Genomic DNA, 23,543 nt, shown 5'->3' with positions numbered 1-23,543 from the left:
CGGAGCAAGGCTCCGGATGCGCAGGCTCAGCGGCCATGGCTCACGGGCCCAGCCGCTCCACGGCATGTGGGATCTTCCCGGACCGGGGCACAAACTCGTGTCCCCTGCATCGGCAGGCGGACTCTCAACCACTGTGCCACCAGGGAAGCCCCAGAATATTAGTTTTTTAATACATATCTAAAAGAATGTCAGAAATTTCTGAATTGTTAAGAATTTTAAAAAGTTTGTAAACAGTCATTTTTAAATTGAGATATAATTGATATGTAACATTATATTAGTTTCAGATGTACAATATAATGTTTTGGTATATGTGTATATTGTGAAATGTTCACCACAGTAAGTCTAGGTAACATCCATTACCACACATAGCTGCAGATTATTTTTCTTGTGATGAGAATTTCTAAAATTTACTCACTTAGCAACTTACAAATATACAACTCTGTAAATATTGTATATTTACTATAGTAACCATGCTGTACTTTATGTCCCAGGACTTAACTCATTTTATAGCTGGAAGTTTGTACTTTTTGACCACCTGAACCCATTTCGCTCACCCACCTTTGGCAACCACCAGTCTGTTCTCTGTATCTTTGAGTTCAATTTAATTAATTAACTAATTAATTATATATTTTTAAGGCTTCCACATATAAGTGAGATAATATGGTATTAGTCTTTCTGGTTTTCACTTATTTCACTTAGCATAATGCCCTCAAGGTCCATTTATATTGTAACAAATAGCAAGATTTCTTTCTTTTTTATGGCTGAATAATATTCCTTTGTTTATATATACCACATTTTCTTTATCCATTCATCAATCAATGAATACTTAGGTTGCTTTCATTTTTTGGCCAATGTAAATAATGCTGCAATTAACAAAGGGGTGCAGATTCTTTTTGAATTAGTGTGTTCATTTCCTTCAGATAAATACCCAGAAATGGAATTGCTGGATCATATGATAGCTCTGGTTTTCATTTTTTTGAGGAACCTCCATAATGTTTTCTGAAGTGGCTGCACCATTTATATTTACACTACCAGTGCCCAAGGGTACTATTTCTCTTTTCTCCACATCCTTGCTGTTACTTATTTTTTATCTTTTTGATAATAGCTATTCTAACAGGTATGAAGTGATAACCCATTGTGGGTTTGTTTTGCATTTCCCTGATGATTAGTGATGTTGAGCACCCTTTCATGTACATGTTAGCCATTTGTATGTCTTCTCTGGAAAAATGTCTATTCAGAGCCTCTGCTCAGTTTTTTAATCGGATTTTTTTTTTTTTTTTTTTTTGCTATTGAGTTGTGTGCGTTCTTTTATATTTTGAATATTAATCCCTTACTAGATATATGATTTGCAAAAATTTTCTCCCATTTTCTTTCCCTTTCTTCCTATGAAAGGTTACCTTTTCATTTGGTTGATGGTTTCCTTTGCTGTGTAGAACTTTTCAGTTTGATATAGTCTCACCTGTCTGTGTTTTGCTTTTGTTGCTTTTGCTTTTGTTGTCAAATGCAAAAAGTCATCTCCAGGACTGACGTCAAGGAGCATAACTACCTATGTTTCTTCCTAGGAGTTTAGTGGCTTCACGTTATTATGTTCAAGTCTTTAATCCTTTTTGAGTTAGTTTTTGTGTGTGGCGTAAGATAGTGGTTCAGTTTTGTTCTTTTGCATGTGGCTCTCCAGTTTTCCCAACACCATTTATGAAGAGACTGTCCTTTTCCCATTGTATATTCTTGGCTTCTTTGTCATAAATTTATTGACAGTATAGAAGTGGACTGATTTCTGGGCTGTCTGTTTCTATTCATCTATGTGTCTGTTTTTATGCCAGTATCATACTGTTTGGACTACTATAGCTTTGTAATATAGTTTGAAATCAGGAAGCATTATGCTTCCAGCTTTGTTCTTCTTTCTCAAGGTTACTTTGACTATTCCATGTCTTTTATGGTTCCATATAAATTTTAGAATTGTTTCATTTCTGTGAAAAACGCCATTGGAATGTTGGTAGGGATTGCATTGAATCTGCAGATTGCTTTGGGTAAAATGAGCATTTTAACAGTATTAATTATTCCAATCCATGATGGAACATCTTTCCATTTGTTTGTATCTTTTTTACTTTCTTTCATCAGCGTCTTATAGTTTTCAATGTTCAGGTCTTTCACTTCCATCGTTAAGTCAATTTCTGGGTATTTTATTCTTTTTATTCAATTTGTTGAATCTCAGTTGTAAATGAGATTGTTTTCTTAATTTCTCTTTCTGATAGTTCACTATTTGTTTACAGAAATGGAACTAATTTTTGTATAATGATTTTGTATTCTGAAGCTTTACCAAATTTATTGGTTTTCACAGTTATTTTTTTGGTGGGGTTCTTAGGGTTTTCTTTATATAATATCATGTCATCTGTAAATAGTGATAGTAACACTATCACTTTCCAATTTGGATACCTTTTATTTCTTTTTCTTGCCTAATTGCTCTGGCTAGGACTTCCAATACTGTGTTAAATAGATGTGGCAAGAGTGGGCATCCTTGTCTTGCTCTTGGTCTTAGGGGAAAAGCTTCCACCTTTTTATTGTTGAGTGTGATGTTATCTGTGGCTGTATCAGATATAGCCTTTATTATGTTGAGGTACAGTCCCTCTATACCTGGTTTGTTGAGAGTTTTTTATCATAAGTGGACGTTGAATTTTGTCAAATGCTTTTTCTGCATCTGTTGAGATGATCATATGATTTTTATCCTTCATTTTGTTAATGTGGTGTATCACGTTGATTGATCTGCAGATGTTGAACCAGATTTGTATCCCTGGATGAAATCCCACTTGATCATGGATGTATGATCCTTTTGATTTTTTGTTGAATTTGGTTTGCTAATATTTTTTTGAGGATTTTTGTATCCATGTTTACCAGGGATATTGGCCTGTAATTTTCTTCTCTTGTTGCATCCTTGCCTGGCTTTGGTATCAGTGTAATTCTGGACTTTTAAAATGAGTTTGGAAGAGTTTCCTCTTTTATTTTTTGGAAGAGTTTGACAAGAATTGGTATTAATTCTTCTTTCAGTCTTTGGTAGAATTCACTGGTTAAACCACCTGGTTCTGGACTTCTGCTGATTGGGAGCTTTTTAATTACTCATTTAATCTCCTTACTGGTAATTGGTCTGTACTACATAGTCATTTTTAAGTCAAAACAGCAACAACAGTAAACTCTAAAATAGGGCTCTATCCTTTTGTGATTTATGGCTTATGATTTATTTATTACTCTTCATAAATGTGTAGCTAAAACTAAGTTTTTAAAGAAACCTAATAAAATGCTATAGAATTTTTCTAAATTACTAAATTGAAATATTTATTTGCAGTTATTTAACAATGAAATCATTTAGTAAATGAATATTAGGATCTTAAAAAAATAAGATTAATTAAACACCTGAAAAGAGAAAGAGAGAATCTTTCACCAGTTTTGAATATTTTAACTAAAATCACCTTAATTGTCATACTTCTTAGTGTTTTTCCATTCACTTTATTTTTAGTATTGATCACTGCAAAATTCTCAAAATGGAGCCTGTTAATTCTTGAATTTTTTTGTTAGGAACAGTTTCAGTTGCTTTTTCTACCATTCAAATAAATAAATGAGTTCAAGGCTCAGTGCTGCAGCAGGTCATGTTGTAGCAAATGAAGTTATTATTGATAAAATAAAGTCAATGGTCCTGGCTGAAAATGCTCACACATACGCTAACAACCAGAGTCAGGAAAATTAAAACCAGTTACAAATTTTGAACTTCCAAAATACCAAAAAATTTAAAAAGGAAGACGGAAAGTTAATGCTCAGTGTTGTCAACACTGTGTGTTCTCAGGCACATGCTGTCCCCCTCCTCTGCCTTCTCTCCCTCTCCAGCAACAAGCGGGTGCTGGAGCGTGGTCTCTTTCTCTCTCTCTCCCTCTCTCTTTCTCTCTCTCTCACACATGCACACACATACACACACACACACACACACACACACTCTCACACTCATACACACACAGAAATTCACACTTGGCACATCACAGTCACACCCACTCACTCCTGAAGGTTTGGTCTTTTCCTGTCTCTCTTCTTCCTACCTGCTAAATGTAGGCATTCACAGGGGTCTGTGCTTTGTCTCTTTATGTTTGTTTCTTGCTAGTTCTTTACTGTTCGTGTAGATTGCACTGTCATCTCTGTGCAGATGACTGCCATGTCCATAGCTCTAGCCCTGTAAGAGTTCATTCCCTACATGAAGGTCCTGTAGAAACCATGGGCTACACGTTTTCACTAAATCCTCTCTTTCCTCTCCCTGAAATGAGTTGTTTCTTTTTAATATTACAGTTTATGTTAATGACGCTAACTTTATTCCAGTCCCCCAGGTTCAAAACCTTGCACTTGTTATAAATGGTTTCATTTCATTTTTCTTAAAAGCAAAAGCTTGATCATTTTTGATCCAGTCACAGTGGCCTCCTTACTTTTTCTCAAATAAGCCAAACATTCCCCTACTTTGGGGCCTTATATTTGTGTTCTCTGCTCCTGGAAAGTGCTCTTCCTACACAATCTGCAAAGATGGCTCTCGCTCCGCCTTCAGACCTCTCTTCAGATGTTACACCCTAGTGCTGCCTTTACTTGCCACCTTAGGTGAAGCAGTAACCCTATCCTCTTCTCTCTTTCTTTCTTACTCTGTTTTAATTTTCTCCGTAGTACTTGCAAATCCTGAATATTTGTATGATTATTGTCTTTCTTTTCCCTTAGAATGTAAGCTCCTTGAGTATGAGGACTTCATCACTATTGTTTACTGTTTTAGCACCCTTGCCTGGCATAGTAAATTCTCAGTAAATAATTTTTGAATGAATGAAATTTTCATTCTCTGGACAAATTGAACCATTTGTTTCTCCTTGAAAAATGCCCTGAATTTTCCTACATTTTTATATCATTTCTCAGATATTAATATGAATTCTTTTTTCTTTTCCCCTTCTCTTCTTTTTTTCTTTTTTCCCCTTCTCTCTTTCCTTTTTTTTTTAAAACAAAAGTGAGACCATTGGTACACTTTTCTTAGACTTTTAAAAAATACTCTTTGTATTTGGACTTTTTCCCTCTCTATTGCCTACTTTCTTTTTTTAAAATTGAAGTATAATTGACTTACAATATTATGTTACAATATTATGTTAGTTTCAGGTATACAACACAGTGATTTGGTATCTTTATATATTATAAAATGAACACCAGGATAAATCTAGTTACCATCTGTCACCATACAAAGTCATTAACTGTAGTCAACCATGCTATATACATACATCCTTATGACTTACTTATTTCATAGCTGGAAGCTTGTACCTCTTAATCTGCTTCATTATTTCACTCATCCCACTACCCTCCTCTCCTCTGGTGACTACCAGTTTGTTCTGTCTGTGAGTCTATTTCTGTTCTGTTCTGTTTGTTTGTTTGTTTTTTGATTCCACATATAAGTGAAATCATACAGTATTTGTCTTCGTCTGTCTGACTTATTTCATTTAGCAAAATAGCCTCAAGGTCCATTCATGTTGTTGCAGATGGCAAGATTTCATTCTTGTTTATGGGTGAGTAATATTCCTCTGTGTGTGTGTGTCTGTGTGTGTCTGTGTTCGTGTGTTCTTTATCCATTCATCCTATTGGTGGACACTTAGATTGCTTTTATATAGTGCTGCAGTGAACATAGGGGTACATATATCTTTTGAGTTAGTCTTTTTGTTTTCTTCAAATAAATACCCAGAAGTAGGATTGCTGGATCATATGGTAGTTCTATTTTTAGTTTTTTGAGTACCCGTCATACTGTTTTCCATAGTGACTGCACCAGTTTACATTCCCACCAACAGTGCATGAGGGTACCTTTTTCTCCATGTTCTTGCCAACATTTGCATTTCTTGTCTAATGCCTGCTTTCTAAAGAAGAATGAGGATTGATAGAGCAGCTGGATTATTTCTTTTGGAATAAATTTGAGGAAGAGGTAATTTTGGAGGAGGTGTGTATTTTGTTTGTTGTTCCTTGGATTGATAGGTGTCCATCATATGTGGTGCTGAGACTGGTTTCTTTTACCCATCAAGCTAGGAAAACATTTGCAATTTGAATAAAAGAAAAGAAAGATATTGCAAATTCTCCTTAAATGAATATCTTTAGCTCTTTTATTACTGTGTGATGTTTAACAGTTTATTTTTGACTGATGGCTGGATTTTAATTATAATTCATAGACGCTGATAATGTTTAGCATGCTTACATAGAAAATGCAGAAGAGTGGTTTTAAAAAAAAAAGAGACCAGTAATCTGATTTCCCATAGTGGTGAGATTATTTTGGTATGTTTCCTTCATGATTTCTTTTTTTTTTTAACATCTTTATTGGAGTATAATTGCTTTACAGTGGTTAGTTTCTGTATTATAACAAAGTGAATCAGTTATACATATACATATATCCCCATATCTCTTCCCTCTTGCATCTCCCTCCCTCCCACCCTCCCTATCCCACCCCTCTAGGTGGTCACAAAGCACTAAGCTGATCTCCCTGTGTTATGCGGCTGCTTCCCACTAGCTATCTGTTTTACATTTGGTAGTGTATATATGTCCATGCCACTGTCTCACTTTGTCCCAGCTTACCCTTCCCCCTCCCTGTATCCTCAAGTCCATTCTCTAGTAGGTCTGTGTCTTTATTCCCATCTTGCCCCTAGGTTTTTCATGACCATTTTTTTTTTTTAGAGTCCATATATATGTGTTAGCATATGGTATTTGTTTTTCTCTTTCTGACTTACTTCACTCTGTATGACAGACTCTAGGTCCATCCACCTCACTACAAATAACTCAATTTCGTTTCTTTTTATGTCTGAGTAGTATTCCATTGTATATATGTGCCACATCTTCTTTCTCCATTCATCTGTTGATGGACACTTAGGTTGCTTCCATATCCTGACTATTGTAAATAGTGCTGCAGTGAATATTGTGGTACATGAGTCTATTCGAATTACGGTTTTCTCAGGGTATATGCCCAGTAGTTAGAGGAAAACATAGGCAGAACACTCTATGACATAAACCACAGCAAGATCCTTTTTGACCCACCTCCTAGAGAAATGAAAATAAAAGCAAAAATAAACAAATGGGACCTAATGAAGCTTAAAAGCTTTTGCACAGCAAAGGAAACCATAAACAAGACCAAAAGACAACCCTCAGAATGGGGGGAAATATTTGCAGATGAAGCAACTGACAAAGGATTAATCTCCAAAATTTACAAGCAGCTCATGCAGGTCAATATCAAAAAAACAAACAACCCAATCCAAAAATGGGCAGAAGACCTAAACAGACATTTCTCCAAAGAAGATATACAGATTGCCAACAAGCACATGAAAGAATGCTCAACATCATTAATCATTAGAGCAATGCAAATCAAAACTACAATGAGATATCATGTCACACCGGTCAGAATGGCCATCATCAAAAAATCTACAAACAGTAAATGCTGGAGAGGGTGTGGAGAGAAGGGAACCCTCTTGCACTGTTGGTGGGAATGTAAATTGATACAGCCACTATGGAGAACAGTATGGAGTTTCCTTAAGAAGCTAAAAATAGAACTACCATACGACCCAGCAATCCCACTACTGGGCATATACCCTGAGAAAATCATAATTCAAAAAGAGTCATGTACCACAATGTTCATTGCAGCTCCTTCATGATTTCTTGTAATCAAAGAGTTTTTAACGTAACATCCGTATAACCATGATTTTCTTATATAAATTTCCCCAAATTGTTAGTTTCAAAGAATATTGCTTTGTTGATATATTTCGCTTTCTCATCATGTCTGGGAATATGATTTGACAGTTGTAAACCGTATACAATTTTGTTTCCTTTTTTTCTCCATTTAATATAAGCTTTCTACTTTGTTATTAAGGTGCTGCAGTGAAGAGAAAATAGAATATTCCCCATTTTACATTATGGGAAGTGTCATAGGTGAAGGAGTTGGCTGGTTTACTGGCGGGAAGAGATCTCTGGAAAAGACTGGCTGGTGGACATAGTGTTGGGACACCTGTGAAGGGGGAATACAAAACATTGCCATGGATAGGGAAAGAAATTAAGTTTTCCTCCTCATAGCAGAAAAGAGTGAGGGTCTTGAGAGCTGCAGATGGGAAATGGAACAGATTTTAGTGTGCACAGTGAAACACAGGGTTACAAGGGAGAAGGGAGAGATGGCTCTTGCACTGAGTCACATCTGTATACCTCCCATCAGATACCTACCCCACCCGCAGAATTTGCACTTTCTTCCAGGGCTTGCCTTTGTGTGGGCAGCGTACTCCTGTGAGGGATGCTTCAGCAGAGTCTTGGGCAAGTACTGAAGTCAGTGCATTCTGTGGAGTTCTGGGAGTTCTGGAAGGCAAGAGCTTCTGAGGCTTCTCCTCACAGTCCTGGGAAGAGAGGGAGTTTTAATTGCATGAGAAGTAAAGGAGCACTTAAAGCCTGAGGTCACTTGGGAATTTCTAGGGTCTTAAATGTCCACATTGTTAGTATTCGTTTTCTGTTGCTGTGTAAGAAATTACGACAAATTTGGGGGTTGAAAACAGTACCCATGTGTTATCTTACAGTTCTGTCGGTAGAAAGTCTGGGCAAGCTGAGCTAGGTTTTCTGCTCAGGGTCTCATAAGGTTGAAATCAAGGTGTTGGCTAGGTTGGGCTCTCATCTGAAGACTGAAGAATCTGCTTCCCACATCATTCAGTTGTGGACAGAATCTAGTTCCTTGTGATTCCTTTTGGTTCCTAGGTCTGAAGTCCCTGTTTCCTTGCTGGCTGCCAGCAGGGTGTGGGGTGGCGTGAGGACTGTTTCTCCTCCTATAAGCTGTCTGAATTCCTTCTCACTTGGTTACCTCAATCTTCAAAGCCAGCAGTTGCACCTCAAGTCCTTCTCATTCTGTAAATCGTCTTTGACTTTCCCTTTTGCTACCAGCTGGAGAAAACTCTGGTTTTGAAGTGCTCATGTGATTAGATTAGGCTCACCCAGATAATTTTCATACTTTAAGATCTCACTGACATGAGACTTTACATCTGCAGAATCTTTTCACAGCAATACCTAGGTTAATGTTTGAATAACCAGGAGGTGGGAATTTTGTCAGGGGTGGGGTTGGGGGCCCTTTTAGAATTTTTTTGCTTAACAGGGTTATATAGTTTTTCTTTATGCTTCATAATATGTTTAACATATGTGATAACATTAGTTGATGAAAATTACAAATATTCAAGAAATTTTAAAACCACTAATACTCCATAAAACCTATTGCTTGGAAGAAATATATGTATACAGCGTGTTGTAATTGGTATTAAATGAAAACTCTTAATAAACAAATATAATAACTACATAATACCCTATAATACAGAATGTGTTTTTGATATTTTATTAATTAGTAGGACCTTGAGCTTGTTTTATACTCTTCAGTTTGATGAATATCTTTATGTTGAACTTTGCGTTTTCTTTTTACTATTATGGGGAATTACTTAACCAAAGAGTGTGAGGATCCCTACATTACTTGTCAAGAAGTTTTGTTAATTCATATAATAATGTTTAGGGGCTTTTGTGCCATATATTTTCAATCTTAAAAATTTTTAGTCTTTCATATTTTGATAGGAATAGAGCTGTTTATCATTGTTGTAATTTCTCATTTAAAAAAATTCCACTGTCTTTGAACTTTTTCCTTCCATATGTCTATATTAGAGATATTAGGTTTTGTGATAATTCAATTTAACCCGTGCAGCTAATGCACTATGGCAGGTTGCTTCTTTCTTGGTCTCAGTTTCCTCTCTACGGTGGAATGGCTGAATGAGATTTCTCGAAGCTCTGTGATTATGTGTTAAATACCTTCCCATACTCTTTTTTTTCCTTATTTAAAAATGTGTAATACCCATTAGCATCCTGCTGATACCTGTTAAGATGGACTTCATAGTATTTGGAGAAGATAGTCACACACGCAGACAATATGGAAGGGGCAGGCATTGTGTGGGGCTCACTGTGGAAGCAGCCCGTGCTGTGGTTCTGTATCAGGATAGTGTGTTACACTGACGCTAAATCAGTTTACAGTTACCCATTCAGCATTAGAGTTTTATTTGGATTTGGGATCAAGAGAATTGGCATTTGAAGGATTGTTTAAAGATCTGTACCAGTGGTAGGAATGAGAGAATATTATTCTGGGTTAGGGAGCATAGACGCAAACAGGATAAAACATTGCCAGTTCCTATTTTTGCAATTTTTCAACATCAAATTATGTTTTCCAGAAATGGATGAACTCTACAGTATGTGGTTTAACTGGTTCAGGTCATGGAGAAACAAATAGTTTCCTTGTTATAGATGATACAGTTTTTTCAGTCTGCATTAGTTTTTTACCAGTGAGGGTTTTTTTTGTTTTTTGTTTTTTGGCTTATGTTTAGCTTGTGGTAAACTATAGGGCTTAGATTTTGTTATACAAATTCTTGTCAAATAAAGTGTGTTCCCCCATACTTATGTAATTGAGTTTTGAATATAAATTGAAGGCTTTAATTTTTATTCTTGATGAACTTCATAATCATTTTAGTTTGTCTTTGCAACCTATTAAATAAAATCTCTTGAATTCTGTCCCTCAGAGTATTAATATGCTTTTAAGTTTTCTCCTATCTATGAAATTGATAAATATGTCATATATGTTTCTATAAAAATTTTGATAAATTTGGGAATGAAACAGCCCTGTGATCTGCTCCCTCTTTCCTGTCACACAGTAACTTGCAGTGCCATTGACACTTACTTCACATTCTTGAGTATATAATCAGCTCCAAATTCGTCTCATTGTAGTAATATTGAATTCCCATTTAAAAATTGTATCCACTAGCCTATCACAGAAGGCTCAGTTATATACCTGGCTGTAATCTAGTTTCAGTATGCCTTCTACATTTGTCTGTTGCCATTCTGCCAGTCTTATTTAAACACTGCCACCCGCCCCCCAAAGGAAATGAGTAAGGGTTTCTACTTAATGTCTTTGCTTTATATTTGAACTATGTCTTATGCTGAAAACCTTTTTAATGACCTTAACAATTACTAGTTTGATTTAATCTACTTTTAATAGTTTTAAAGGAATAATGCAACTATTATTGAAAACAATTTGTTTCCTTTCGTCTCTAGGATATATCATATTTGGAATGTATTACTTTGCATTACTGTCATTTGCAGTAATTCCTCTCTGTGTGCTTAAGCCTCCAGCTTTAAATGATTATGTTCATTTATTTTATTTGGGTTTTGATTTTAAGAGTTTGCCTTCTTCCCCCATTTTAATTTAACTTAGTTTTTACAAATATTTAAAACATTTTACATGGCCCTAAAATCTGAATGACCGAATAAAGCATTCAGAAAAATCAGGCTTCTATCCCTGTCTCTTTGTTCTTCATATGTGAACATTTTATTATTTTTTTCATATGTGAACATTCTAATTGGTCATCGTTTCTCACTTTTTAAGTGTAACAAATTATACATAATATACATTTTATATACAAAATGTTCATATTTACCTTCTTTTTAGATAAAGGGTAGCCTGTTCTTATGTAATGTTTTTTTCCCCCACTCAGTATATGCAGAGGGTTACTTCATAGCAATAGATCGAAATCTTCCTCATTACTTTTATAGCTGTGGCTATTCCATTGTGTGGATGGAACACAGTTTATTTAACCATTCCCTTTTTGATGGGCACCTAGGTTGTTTCCACCTTTTAGTTACTAGAGACAGTCCTGCAAAGAATAACCTTATTCATATGGAGCTTTGTACTTTTGCCATTATAAGAAGAAAATGGTAAAAAAAAAAAAAAAGATTCCATTTATTAAAATGACTGTCCTTTTTCCTGACTTAATTGCAGTCGTGCCTTTGTCCTGAATCAGATGGCCATATTATTGGCTGCTGCCTGAATTCTCTAATGTGCTCTATTGATCCACTTTTCTGTTCTTGGGGAAATACCATATTTAGTTATTTTAATTTTATAGCATACCTTGTTATCTGGTAGAGTAAGTACCCCAGCTTTGCTTTTCTTAGCCTTGGCACTTCTGTGTCTTTTGCATTTCCATATACATCCTTAGAATTAGCTTGCCAATTTACACAGGTAAATCTGTAGATAATTTTGGGGGAAACTGACACCCTGACAATATTGTGTCTTCCAAGCTATGCAAATGAGGTGTGTGTATGTGTATAATATATCTATTAATTTATATTTTCTTATATTTTGAAAAACGTTTGTAGTTCTTAGTGTAGAGGTTTTTCATATAATAGGTGTTTTCCTAGGTATTTGATGTTTTCCTCAATATTATTATAATTATTGTTGTAGGTAAAAGTTTCTTGATTTAAAATTTTATTTTCTGCTAATATATAGATATGTAATTAATTTTTGTATATTTATTTTATGCCGAGAGACATTGATGCATTCTTTTGTTAATTCTAAGAGTTTGTAAATTCTTTTGGATTTTATATGTGCATATATATTCCATATATTCCATATTGCACTGGCTAGGCACTCTGTAATGATGTTGAATAGATGTGGTAATTGCATGCATCCTTGTTTTGTTCCTGATATTGGAGGAGGGAACTTTAAATATTTCATCATTCAGTATGATGTTTCCTTTAGTTTCTTTCTGGATACTGTTTATCACATTAAGGATGTTCTTTTCTATTTTAGTTTACTGATTTTTATTTTTTCATGAATAGGATTTGGAATTTTTTCAAATGTGTTTACTGCCTCAGAGATGATTACGTGATTTTTTTCTCCCTTTTTTGGTTAATGTGATGAACTACATTGATTTGTTTTCAGATATTAAACTGATCTTGTATTCCTAGGATAATCTACCTGCTCACGGTGTTTTATCTTTTAAATCTGTTGTTGGTTTCATTTTTCTAACTTTTTATATTCTCCTTAGAATTATTATTTTATACTTCAAGTAAGATGTAGAAAGCTTGCCACCACATAGGTTCCTTTATCTTCCCCCTTTATGTCGTACTTTTTTAAAGTATTACATCAAACAGTGTTATAATTTTGCTTTTAACTGGCACATATATTTTTAAAAACTTCAGAGGAGATTAATGATTTATTACATTTATCCAATTATTTACCATTTCTCTTGCTCTTCCTTTATACCAGAAGTTTCAAATTTTACACTGTTATTTTCCATTTATAAGAAGAACTTTCTTTAGCATTTCTTTTGGAACCTATGGGCTGGTGATAAATTCTTAATTTTTTTCATCTGAGTATGTTCTTTTACTTCATTTCTGAAAGGTATTTTCACTTGATGTAATTTTTGGGTTGAGAGTCTTACAGCATTTTATAAATGTTTCTCCATTATCTTCTGGTCTTCTTGGTTTCTAATGAGAAATCCAGTAAGGATTTAAATCCTTATTACCTTATACGTAATATTTATTTTTTCTCTGTCTGGTCTCAAAATACTTACTTTATATTTGGTTTTCAACAGCTTATGATGCTTTCTGGTTTTCTTTGATTTTATTGTTTTAATTTTGTTAATCTTCTTGAATCTGTAAATATATATCCTTCAACTAATTTGTAATGTTTTCTGGAATTATTTCTTCAAATAGTATTATTTTTCTGTGCCATTATGTTTCTTTACCATGGGTATATATATGGGTCTATTCACATTTTTCAGTCTTTTAAAAAACTTCTAAGTATCTGCTCTATACATTGGATAAATTGTCAGGTTCACTAACTCTTTTCTTCTGTCATCTCCATTCTGCTGTGGAGCCAAGACAGCATGTTTTATTTCAGATACCACATTTTTCAATTTAAAGTTTTTAATTTGGTCATTCTTTTTAGTTTACATATTTCATTAAGGAGTTACTGTTTTTCTGTTGATTTCAATATCTGATGAAGCATGTTTATAATGCAGTTGTCTGTTGAACAACATGGGTTGGAACTGCATGGGCCCACTTACATGCAGATTTTTGTCAGTAGCAAATACTACAGTACTGCTTGATCCATGGTTGATTGAGTCTGCAGATGCGGAATCTCGGATATGGAAGACCTGCGTATATGGAGGGCCGACTGTAAGTTATACTTAGATTTTTGACTGTGTGGAGGGAGGATCAGTGCCCCTAACCCTGCCGTGGTGTTCAAGGGGCAATTGTGTATGAGTACATATGCTTTAAAATTTTTGGTAAGTCCAACATCTGTTTCATCTCATATTTGGCACTTCTTTATTATCTTTTCCTTTGGGAATTGTTCAGGTTTTACTGGTTTTTGGTGTGTTTAGTAATTTTGGACTGTATCATGGACTCTTTGAATGTTATGCTGTGAATCTGACTCCTATTGAAATCCTCTGGAGAGTGTTGACTTTTTTATCTTATCAGGCATCAGCCTGATTGGGTTTAGATTGAAATTTCTTTCTGGACTTCTTTAGCTGGTGGTTTCAACATCAGTTCAGTTCCATAGCATTTGCTGTACTCTTATCTTTATTGGGGATTTTGCACACACTGTCTGCCCTCAGATGATGCTTTTCATGGTTTCTCTGGCTGGAAAGATGGCGCTTTAGCGCATACAGTTTTTCCTGACTGGGGCTGCTGTTAGGTCTAAGTACAGAGAGAAAAAACGTGAGAGGAAAAAAAACCAAGGATTACCCCCACAGTCTTTACACAATAGGGTCCTCTTTTATTGTTCCTCTCTTCAGAAGAATGAGTTCTTCACTTAGGGTCTTATGTGCCCATGCTGCAGCTGAAGTGCTGCTCTCAGGCCTGTCCTTGGGCCATTTTGGAATAAGAAAAAGGAAAAAAATCTCTTGGTTACTTTCCCCACATTTGAGGGGCATTTCCCCCTCAAGTCCTCTGGCCAGAAAGTTGGACTTCCTGAAGAGTTTTTCTCACTGTGCCTGTTACTCATATCCTGATTCTGCCTGTCTTTGGGTAATTCAAGAGGTAATGGGTGGGGACAAAACCAGGAAGTACACTGCCACTGCATTAGTCATTCTTCATTCAAGTTTAACTTTGCTCCCCAATTCATCTGCTCTCATTAAATCTTTTAGAGTAGTTGCATGTTTTAATTTTATTTCATTTTATTTCCTGTAGAGTTTTTATTATAAACAGTAGAAGAGACTGGAAACCTCGCATTCTGTTTTTGAAATAAATTTCACTGCATATAGAATTGTATAGACAGTTGTTTTAAAAAGCAGTTGAAAGAACTCAGTCCAGGTGTTCTGCCTTTCTCATATTTATTCCTGTGAATGTAATGTGTATCCTTTTTCCCCAGCTGCTAAGATTTTCTCTTTATCAGTGGTTTCAGCCATTTGATTATGATATGCCTTGTTGTTTTTTAAAGTGTTTATCATACTTCACATTTATTGAGTTTTCTGTATAACGTGTTTATAATTTTCATGAAATTTGGAAACTTTTTACCCATGGTTTTTTCAAAATTTTTTTCTATGCCTCTTCTTCCACCAGCCTCGGGAGAGGACGGCATTTTCCTCTCCTTTTTTGCCTTTGGTTACACTTACATTAAATGGCTTGATATTGTCCCACATGTCACTGTGACTTTTTCCTGTCTTTTTTCTTTCACAAAGCACAAAAACTAAAAAACCAAAAAAAAATTTTGGGGGGGATAGTTTTTCTTGCTTTTCTTTAAGCTTACTGATCATTTCTTCTGCTGTGTCTAATATGCTCTTAGGTGTTTTTAGTTACAGATATATTTTTTCATCAATAGTGGTCCCTTTGATTTTTTTGTTCAGTTTTCATTTCTTTCTTCATTATGTTTGTTTTTTCCCCATCCTTGAGCATATTTACAAAGTGTTCTTACATTTTTTTCCTGCTCGTTCCAGTACTTTTGTTATTTCTAGGTCTGTTTCTAGTTAGTGAGTTTTCTCCTGGTTATACAATTTTGGCTAGATTTCTTAGGCTTTTCCTGTATATGTGGAGAACAGGAATGACAAATTATTTCAGGTTCATTTGTATATGAATATTTTCATTCACTTGTAGTAGTTTTCTCCTTTCTAGGAGTTTCCCTTTAAGGGGCAGTCATATGGCAGCTTTGAAACGTGACACCTGTTTCTCCTCCCCAGTAATACTGCTGCTTTCTGTTTGGACTGTAGTCCTTCTTGCTGTGGTTTGGGAGTGCTTGCATCTCAACAGTTTGGCTGAATATGGAGTTCATCTTACATAATTTGTTTCTCTCAAAGATCATATCACCTCTTATGTCTTTTCTGTATGGTTGAACTTTAGTGCTTAAAACAGTTGGTTTACACATTTTATCCAGCTTTTCTGGTTGTTTTAGTTTAGGTCTAGATCTTAGTCTAGTCCTGGATGGTGTTGAAAGTCTCTTGGTTGGTTTTGATGTCTGTATTAACTGCTATCATAAAATAAGTTAGAAAACAGTTTTCTTTTTCTGTTCTTTGGAATTGTATTCTTTCCTCATTCCTCATTGTTTTAATAGTGATCATTAACTATTCCAGGCAAATGTAGAACCAGCTTAAGTTCCATAAAAATTTCTTTTGACATTTTTCTGTTAATTTTTAATTGAAGTTTAACTCTCTTCTTTCACATACTGTAATAACAGCTAGATTTAGTCATGTTGTTTAATGTGTTAATAAATACCTTTTTTCAAGCACAGCATTCCATTGCATAAATACACCATAATTTATTCTTCCCTTCATACATATTTGTGTTTCCATTTTTTGGTGATTATAAATAAAGCTCCCGTGAACATTTATGTACATGTCTTTTGTTGTACATATGAGTACTTTGCAGGGGGAGGATCTATATTTGGGAGTGTAGTTGCAGGATTATTGGGTAGTTGTATGTTTAGTTGTGTCTGTTTGTATATTTTGCCATTTAAAAAATTGGGGTGTCGGTTTTTATTATAAGGAGTTTTTTTTATACATGCTAGGGTATGGCTTCTTTGTTTTTAATTTTGATGCCGTTGAATTTATTGTTTCTCTTACACATAGTACATTTTTGTTTCCTTTTAAAGGTATCTTAATATTTATTTTTCTGTGTTCACTTTTATTTTATTCATTTTCACATTGAGTGAATTTTCACCTTGAATGACTTTCTGTGTATCATTGAGAAGGTTCAGGATTTTTCCTTTTTGCATACTTTAGGAACTTGTATCAGTCTTATTCATTGACAGTACTGTTCTTTTGAATTCTGGACTTTCTGTTGTATCTCATTAACTTGTTCATCCTTACTCCAGTACCACACTGTTTTAAATTACTCTTGCTTTGTAGTAAGTCTTGAAGTCAGTAAGTGTAATGCCTACAATTTCCAGGTTTATAATTTTAATGGAAAATTATTAAGTATCTTGATATATTATGTCACACAAATATTACTAGCTTTAACTTAAAGTGTTGTTTACTCTGAAAAATATAAAAATAAAGAATATAAGAATAAATTATGCAAAATAATACAGATGTCTACTAAAATTGTGGAATTTTGTTCAGCTCTTTTATTTATTGTTAAAAAAGATGAAGTAATTTTATCAGGTAAAGATAAAAATCGGTAATACTTAGTGTTCTTGAGGTTGTGAGAAAATAGGCACATACTCCTTTCTGGAAGATTATTTAGCAATGTACATCAAAATAGTAAGAGTAAATATTTTTAACCATAAAAACAGAGCTGTTAAATGAATAATTTTATTTTATTAATTTAGACTTTAATAGATATTTATTAGCCAGGAGAATTAAAAAATGAGAGATAAAAGTCTTGATTTGCTTTCCTGCGGTAGTACAGTACCGAGTTTCTTTTAATCCATTTTAAGGTTTTTTTGTGTATGGTGTTAGGGAGGGTTCTAATTTCATTCTTTTACATGTAGCTGTCCAGTTTTCCCAGCACCACTTACTGAAGAGGCTGTCTTTTCTCCATTGCATATTCTTGCCTCCTTTATCAAAGATAAAGTGACCATATGTGCATGGGTTTATCTCTGGGCTTTCTATCTTGTTCCATTGATCTGTATTTCCATTTTTGTGCCAGTACCATACTGTCTTGATTACTGTAGCTTTGTAGTATAATCTGAAGTCAGGGAGCCTGATTCCTCCAGCTCCATTTTTCTTTCTCAAGATTGCTTTGGCTATTAGGGGTCTTTTGTGTTTCCATACAAATTGTGAAATTTTTTGTTCTAGTTCTGTGAAAAATGCCATTGGTAGTTCGATAGGGATTGCATTGAATCTGTAGATTGCTTTGGGTAGTATAGTCATCTTCACAATGTTTATTCTTCGAATCCAAGAACATGGTATATCTTTCCATCTGTTTGTATCATCTTTTATTTGTTTCATCAGTGTCTTATAGTTTTCTGCATACAGGTCTTTTATCTCCTAAGGTAGGTTTATTCCTAGGTATTTTATTCTTTTTGTTGTATGGTAAATGGGAATGTTTCCTTAATTTCTCTTTCAGATATTTCATCATTAGCATATAGGAATGCAAGAGATTCCTGTGCATTAATTTTGTGTCCTGTTACTTTACCAAATTCATTGATTACCTCTAGTAGTTTTCTGGTAGCATCTTTAGGATTCTCTGTGTATAGCATCATGTCATCTGCAAACAGTGACAGTTTTACTTCTTTTCCAGTTTGGATTCCTTTTATTTCTTTTTCGTCTCTGATTGCAGTGGCTAAAACTTCTGAAGCTATGTTGAATAATAGTGGTGAGAGTGGGCAACCTTGCCTTTTTTCTGATCTTAGTGGAAATGCTTTCAGTTTTTCACCACTGAGAACGATGTTGGCTGTGGGTTTGTCATATATGGCCTTTGTTATGTTGAGGAAAGTTCCCTCTGTGCCTACTTTCTGGAGGGTCTTTATCATAAATGGGTGTTGAATTTTGTCAAAAGCTTTTTCTGCATCTGTTGAGATGATCATAAGGTTTTTATCCTTCAGTTTGTTAATATGGTGTATCACATTGATTGACTTGCGTATATGGAAGAATCCTTGCACTCCTGGGATAAACCCTACTTTATCATGGTGTATGATCCTTTTAATGTGCTGCTGGACTCTGTTTGCTAGCATTTTGTTGAGGATTTTTGCATTTACGTTCATCAGTGATACTGGCCTGTAGTTTTCTTTTTTTGTGATATCTTTGTCTGGTTTTGGTATCAGGATGATGGTGGCCTCATAGAATGAGTTTTGGAGTGTTCCTCCCTCTGCTGTGTTTTGGGAGAGTTTGAGAAGGATAGGTGTTAGCTCTTCTCTAAATGTTTGATAGAATTCACCTGTGAAACCATCTGGTCCTGGGCCTTTGTTTGTTGGAAGATTTTTAATCACAGTTTCAATTTCAGTGCTTGTGATTGGTGTGTTTGTATTTTCTATTCCTTCCCGGTTCAGTCTCAGAAGGTTGTGCTTTTCTTAGAATTTGTCCATTTCTTCCAGGTTGTCCATTTTATTAGCATATAGTTGCTTGTAGTAATCTCTCATGATCCTTTGTATTTCTGCAGTGTCAGTTGTTATTTCTCCTTTTTCATTTCTAATTCTGTTTTGAGTCTTTTCCCTTTTTTCTTGATGAGTCTGGCTAATGGTTTATCAATTTTGTTTATCTTCTCAAATAACCAGCTTTTAGTTTTATTGATCTTTGCTACTGCATCCTTCATTTCTTTTTCATTTATTTCTGATCTGATTTTTATGATTTATTTCCTTCTGCTAACTTTTGGGTTTTTTTGTTGTTCTTTGTCTAATTGCTTTAGGTGTAAGGTTAGGTTGTTTATTTGAGAAGTTTCTTGTTTCTTGAAGTAGGATTGTATTGCTATAAACTTCCCTGTTAGAACTGCTTTTGCTGCATCCCATAGGTTTGTTTGTTTTTTTGCGGTACGCGGGCCTCTCACTATTGTGGCCTCTCCCGGAGCACAGGCTCCGGATGCGCAGGCTCAGCGGCTATGGCTCACGGGCCCAGCCACTCTGCGGCATGTGGGATCTTCCTGGACCGGGGCACGAATCTGTGTCCCTTGCATCGGCAGGCGGACTCTCAACTACTGCGCCACCAGGGAAGCCCTATCCCATAGGTTTTGGGTCGTCGTGTTTTCATTGTCATGTGTTTCTAGGTATATTTTGATTTCCTCTTTGATTTCTTCAGTGATCTGTTGGTTACTTAGTAGAGTATTGTTTAGCCTCCAACTGTATGTATTTTTTACAGGTTTTTTCCTGTAATTGATATCTAGTCTCATAGAGTTGTGGTCGGAAAAGATACTTGATACGATTTCAATTTTCTTAAATTTACCAAGGCTTGATTTGTGACCCAAGATATTATCTATCCTGGAGAATGTTCCATGAGCACTTGAGAAGAAAGTGTATTGTGTTGTTTTTGGATGGAATGTCCTATAAATATCAATTAGGTCCATCTTGTTTAATGTGTCATTTGAAGCTTGTGTTTCCTTATTTATTTTCATTTTGGTTGATCTGTCCATTGGTGAAAGTGGGGTGTTAAAGTCCCCTACTATGATTGTGTTCCTGTTGATTTCCCTTTTTATGGGTGTTAACGTTTGCCTTATGTATTGAGGGCTCCCCTGTTGGGTGCATAGCTATTTACAGTTGTTATATCTTTTTCTTGGATTGATCCCTTGAGCATTATGTAGTGTGCTTCTTTGTCTCTTGTAGCCTTTATTTTAAAGTCTCTTTTGTCTGATATGAGAATTGCTCCTACAGCTTTCTTTTAATTTCCATTTGCATGGAATATCCTTTTCCATCCCCTCACTTTCAGTCTGTATGTGTCCCTAGGTCTGAAGTGGGTCTCTTGTAGCAGCATATATACAGGTCTTGTTTTGTATCCATTCAGCCAGTCTGCGACTTTTGATTGGAGCCTTTAATCCATTTACATTTAAGGTAATTATCGATATGTATGTTCCTATTACCATTTTCTTAATTATTTTGAGTTTGTTATTGTAGGTCTTTTCCTTCTCTTGTGTTTCCTGCCTAGAGAAACTCCTTTAGCATTTGTTGTAAAGCTGGTTTGGCGGTGCTGAATTCACTTAGCTTTTGCTTGTCTTTAAAGGTTTTAATTTCTCCGTCAAATCTGAATAGATCTTTGCTGGGTAGAGTAATCTTGGTTGTAGATTCTTCCCTTTCATCACTTTAAATATGTCCTGCCACTCCCTTCTGGCTTGAAGAGTTTCTGCTGAAAGATCAGCTGTTAACCTTATGGGGATTCCCTTGTATGTTATTTGTTGCTTTTCCCTTGCTGCTTTTAATATACTTTCTTTGTATTTAATTTATGATAGTTTGATTAATACGTGTCTTGGCATGTTTCTCCTTGGATTTCTCCTGTATGGGACTCTCTGTGCATCCTGGACTTGATTGACTATTTCTTTTCCCACAGTAGGGAAGTTTTCAACTATAATCTCTTCAATATTTTCTCAGTCCCTTTCTCTTTCTCTTCTTCTTCTGGGACCCCTATAATTCGTATGTTGGTGTGTTTATGTTGTCCCAGGTGTCTCTGAGACTGTCCTTAATTTTTTTCATTCTTTTTTCTTTATTCTGCTCTGTGGTAGTTATTTCCACTATTTTATTTTCCAGGTCACTTATCCGTTCTTCTGCCTCAGTCATTCTGCTATTGATTCCTTCTAGAGAATTTTTAATTTCATTTATTGTGTTGTTCATCACTGTTTGTTTGCTCTTTAGTTTTTCTAGGTCCTTGTTAAACTTTTCTCGTATTTTCTCCATTCTGTTTCCAAGATTTTGGATCATCTTTACTATCATTACTCTGAATTCTTTTTCAGGTAGACTGCCTATTTCCTCTTCAGTTTTTTGGTCTGGTGGGTTTTTATCTTGCTCCTTCATCTGCTGCATATTTTTCTTTCTTCTCATTTTGCTTAACTTACTGTTTGGGGTCTCCTTTTCGCAGGCTGCAGTTTCATAGTTCCCGTTGTTTTTGGTGTCTGTCCCCAGTGGGTAAGGTAGGTTCAGTGGGTAGTATAGGCTTCCTAGTGGAGGGGACTGGTGCCCGCTTGTGTCCTGTGGATGAGGCTGGATCTTGTCTTTCTGGTGGGCAGGACTGTGACTGGTGGTGTGTTTTGGGGTGTCTGTGAACTTCTTATGATTTTAGGCTGCCTCTCTGCTAATGGGTGGGGTTGTGTTCCTGTCTTGCTAGTTGTTTGGCATGGGGTGTCCAGCATTGGAGCTTGCTGGTCGTCGAGTGGAGCTGGGTCTCAGTGTTGAGACGGAGATCTCTGGGAGAGCTCTCACTGATTGATATTATGTGGGGCCGGGAGGTCTCTGGTGGTCCAGTGTCCTGAACTCGGCTCTCCCACCTCAGCGATTCAGGCCTGACACCCAGCCAGAGCACCAGCACCCTTTTGAGAAGTCTGAGGTCTTCTGCCAGTATTCAGTAGGGTTCTGTAGGAGTTGTTCCACATCTAGATGTATTTTTGATGTATTTGTGGGGAGCAAGGTGATCTCCACATCTTATTCCTCCACCATCTTGAAGGTTCTCCTTGGCTCTTTTTTTTTTAAATAAGAAAACATTTTTAAAAACTAGCAGGGCTTCCCTGGTGGCACAGTGGTTGAGAGTTCGCCTACAGATGTGGGGGACACGGGTTCGTGCCCCTGTCCATGAGGATCCCACATGCTGCGGAGCGCCTGGGCCTATGAGCCATGGCCGCTGAGCCTGCGCATCCGGAGCCTGTGCTCCGCAACGGGAGAGGCCACAGCAGTGAGAGGCCTGCGTACCGCAAGGAAAAAAAAAAAAATTGAACTGATGTTGTCAGTTTCTTCTCGTTTTTATTTTATTGCGGTATAATTGATGTGTAATACTGTATTAGTTTCTGGTACACAACATAATGATTTGATATTTGTATACATTGTGAAATGATCATAACAGTAAGTCTAATTAACATCTGTCACCATAAATAGTTACAAAATGTTTTTTTTTTTCTTGTGGTGAGTACTTTTTTTTTTTAATTAAAAAAATATATTTTGGGGGCCACACCACCCGGCATGTGGGATCTTAGTTCCCCAACCAGGGATCAAATCCATGCCCCCTGCATTGGAAACATGGAGTCTTAACCACTGAATCGCCAGAGAAGTCCTGTGATGAGCACTTTTAAGATCTACTCTCTTTGTAATTTTCAGATGTGCAATACAGTATTATTAATTATAGTCATCGTGCTGTACATTAAATCCCCATGACTTATTTATTTTATTGCTGGAAATTTGTATGTTTTGACCTCTTCACCTTTTTCACCTATCCACCACCTCTACCTCTGGCAGTCACCAGTCTGTTCTCTGTATCTGTGAGCTTGGTTTTTTTTGTATTGATTTGATTTTAGATTCCATGTATAGGTGAGATCATACAGTATTTGTCTTTTTCTGACTTAATTTCACTTAGCATAACGCCCTTAAGGTCCATCCATGTTGTTACAAAAGGCAAGATGTCGTTCTTTTTTATGGCTGAGTAATATTCCACTGTATATATTTACCTCATCTTCTTTGTGGATCTCCTCTTAACTCAGTTTAAATGCTCAACCCACATTATTCTCCCCTATTGCATTATGTGACATTGGCTATACTAATTTTTTCTGTTACAAGTCATAGATTATATAGCATGAATTTGTTTTTTAATATAGATATTTGGATTTGCTGTTTGCTTTCTCCAGAG

The 23,543-nt window shown here is 35.7% G+C and overlaps 1 protein-coding gene across 5 annotated transcripts in view; it reads left to right on the top strand.

Annotated features, from left to right (window-relative positions):
* ARHGAP32 (Rho GTPase activating protein 32) overlaps positions 1-23,543 on the top strand; it is a 481,492-nt gene that overhangs the window by 331,083 nt on the left and 126,866 nt on the right. The gene's annotated exons all lie outside the window — the stretch shown is intronic.

Source organism: Globicephala melas, chromosome 8 (genome assembly GCF_963455315.2).
Source record: "Globicephala melas chromosome 8, mGloMel1.2, whole genome shotgun sequence".
Classification (NCBI taxonomy): Eukaryota; Metazoa; Chordata; class Mammalia; order Artiodactyla; family Delphinidae; genus Globicephala; species Globicephala melas.
The sequence above is the reverse complement of the archived record's forward strand: the minus strand, read 5'-3'. Positions and strand labels throughout refer to the sequence as shown.